The sequence below is a fragment of the Otolemur garnettii genome, unplaced genomic scaffold, assembly GCF_000181295.1.
Source record: "Otolemur garnettii isolate 467f Iridium unplaced genomic scaffold, OtoGar3 scaffold00181, whole genome shotgun sequence".
Taxonomy (NCBI): Eukaryota; Metazoa; Chordata; class Mammalia; order Primates; family Galagidae; genus Otolemur; species Otolemur garnettii.
This window is the reverse complement of record NW_003852576.1, coordinates 2,328,499-2,331,419: the sequence shown is the minus strand read 5'-3', so window position 1 is coordinate 2,331,419 and position 2,921 is coordinate 2,328,499.

Genomic DNA, 2,921 nt, shown 5'->3' with positions numbered 1-2,921 from the left:
GTACCTTATCACATGCTTTTTCTTGGTTTAACATTTGCATTGGTTTCCTAAAATTGCTCTAACAAATTTCTACAAACTGGGGGGGTTAAAACAACAAAAATTGTTTCATGCTCTCACAGTTCTGGAGACCAGAAGCACAAAATTGAGGTTGCAGGAGAGGCCACACTTGTAGCCTCTTTCAGCTTCCAGAAGCTCCAAGGCCTCCTTGATCTGTGCAGCGTCACTGCAGGTTGCGTTTCTGCCCTCACGTGGCTGGTTTCCTGCATCTCTCCCTCCTTTTCCTCATAAAGACACCAGTCATTGGATTTAGGACCCACCTGAGATCAGTTCTCATCCTGAGATCTGTAACTCATTTACATCTGCAAAGAACCTATTTCCAAATAAAGTCACACTTGCAGGTTCTAGGAGTTAGGACTGGACATGTCTTTTGGAGGAATTCAGTTTAACCCACTATAACAGAATACCTATGTATAAATTTCTTCTTAGGTAAGAAGCTAATTGTAATTACCATTAACATTTATTGAGAGCTATTCAGGCAACATGCTAAGCATTTTGCAAACATTATTTCATTAAGTTACACCCCACCCACCCTACTCTCCTCAACTACCCAAATATCCAGTTTCCATTTCTTGGCCTTCTGATAAAGAGAAGCATTTCAGAATTTCTGCCAGTGAATAAAGCAACAGCTTTCTCAGGTCAGAAGAATTGCCGCTCCTAGACAATCACTAGTACAACCTGTTTGGTCACTTTTTGAAACCGTAAGGCTAGATTTACACTTGGTGGTAATACCAATGGGATCCGCAAAACTCGATATGATACCTGGCTCTTTTTTAAGAAGACGGTATCTGTCAGCTTCCCAACTTACATCAAATGCCTTTGTCAAGCTAGACCATCATCAAGCATACTAGTTCTTTTTTTTTTTTTTGAGACAGAGTCTCATTATGTCACCCTGGGTACAGTGCTGTGGCGTCATAGCTGGTAGCAACCTCAAACTCTCAGGCTTAAGCAATTCTCTTGCCTCAGCCTCCCAAGTAGCTGGGACTACAGGCGCCCTCCACAGCGCCCAGCTATTTTTGTTGTTGTTGTTGTAGTTGTCATTGTTGTTTGGCAGGCCCAGGTGGGTTCAAACCCGCCAGCCCTGCTGCACATGGCTGGCACTCTAGTGGCTGAGCTGCAGGCGCCAAGCCTGGTTCTTTTTTCTTTAATTTCTTTTTTTTTTTTTTCAGATATAGCCTCAAGCTGTCACTCTGGGTAGAGTGCCGTGGCATCACAGCTCACAGCAAACTCCAACTCCTGGGCTCAAGCGAGTCTCCTGCCTCAGCCTCCCAAGTAGCTGGGACTACAGGCGCCCACCACAACGCCTGGCTGTTTTTTGGTTGCAGTCATCATTGTTATTTGGTGGGTCCATGCTGGATTTGAACCCACCAGCTCAGATGTATGTGGCTGATGTCCTAGCAGCTGAGCTACAGGCGCCAAGCCTGGTTCTTTTTTCTTTAATTTCAAGTTAATGTGAGAGTACAAACAACCAAGTCACCATATTTGTATTTATTAGGGACAATCCCTCTTGTAGCTGTGTCATATGCCCAAAAGGTGTGCCATGTACCCTTACATTATACCCATTAAGTGGGAACACACCAATCCCCTCCCCTCTTCCTTGCTTCCTCTGTCTCGTGACCCCTCCTCCCAACTTAAATTGAATTGGGTTTTTCTCTTATGTGTGTGGGTATTAGATCGTCTACAGGCTTCATATTAATACTGAGTACATTGGATATTTGCTTTTCCATTCTTGTGATACTTTACTGAGAAGAATGTGTTTCAACTCCATCCAGGTTACTACAAAGGCTGTAAAGTCTCCATCCTTTTTATGGCTGAATAGTACTCCATGGTTTACATACACCACAGCTTGTTAATCCATTCCTGGGTTGATGGGCATTTAGGTTGTAACTGCATCTTGGCGATTGTAAATTGAGCTGCAATAAATAATCTAGTGCAAATGTCTTTATGATAAAATGATTTTTTTTCTTCTGAGTAGATGCCTAGTAAAGGGCTTGTGAACATACTGGCTTTTCCCAACTTTTTAGTATGAAAATTTTCAAACATACAGCAGAATTGAATTAGGCATCCATCTATCCTCTCTATCCATGAATCATCTTGATTTTCTCCCACTAAATATTTCAGTATGCACATCAGTAAATCAGACCAGAACTCGAGCCTCATGGAGGCAGGCAGAGCCCCAAAGGCAGGAAGGAGAGAGGCAGTTAGTTGAGCGCACACACTTGCTTCCTTCCTGACAGTTATCCAATTAAACCGGGTATTCCACTGGCCATGGGAGAGGTAAGAAGTGGCGAGAGAGGCCAGACGTGGGATAGTAGGGAAGGAATCTCTCTCTGCGAGGACTGACTTGCCTTACAAAGGATGCACTAAACGATATCATGAATGAACATCTTCAATAGCATCCCAGAACCCAACACAGTGGTGTCTTACCATGCACAACACTCCTGCCAAGCAATGAGTTGGGCTTAAGTGACTCCAGTGTGTTTCATTTTTTACAAATTTCCTATGACTGTAACCATCTTTGTTTCTCTTTATTTATTTCCTTTATCTTCATTCTCTCATACTCCAAAATAACATGCTCCATGCAAAGAATATGGTGGCCTGCAGTGATGGACTCACATCCTAATAGCTTCCTGATCAAAAAAGGAAAATAATTATTTCTAGCCCCTGACTGAAAAATTTCAGGAAAGGTCTAAAACTGGGTCATGTAAAGCCAGGGGGGTAAAAAACAGTAATTGGCCCAGCTTGGGTCATGTATTCAAAGAAATAAGGTCTGTTATGGAAAGAATCTATGGTTGCTGGGCCTGAATAGGAATACAAAGAAAATCCAATTTTCTAAATGATTTATTTATATCCTCCCCCTCAGC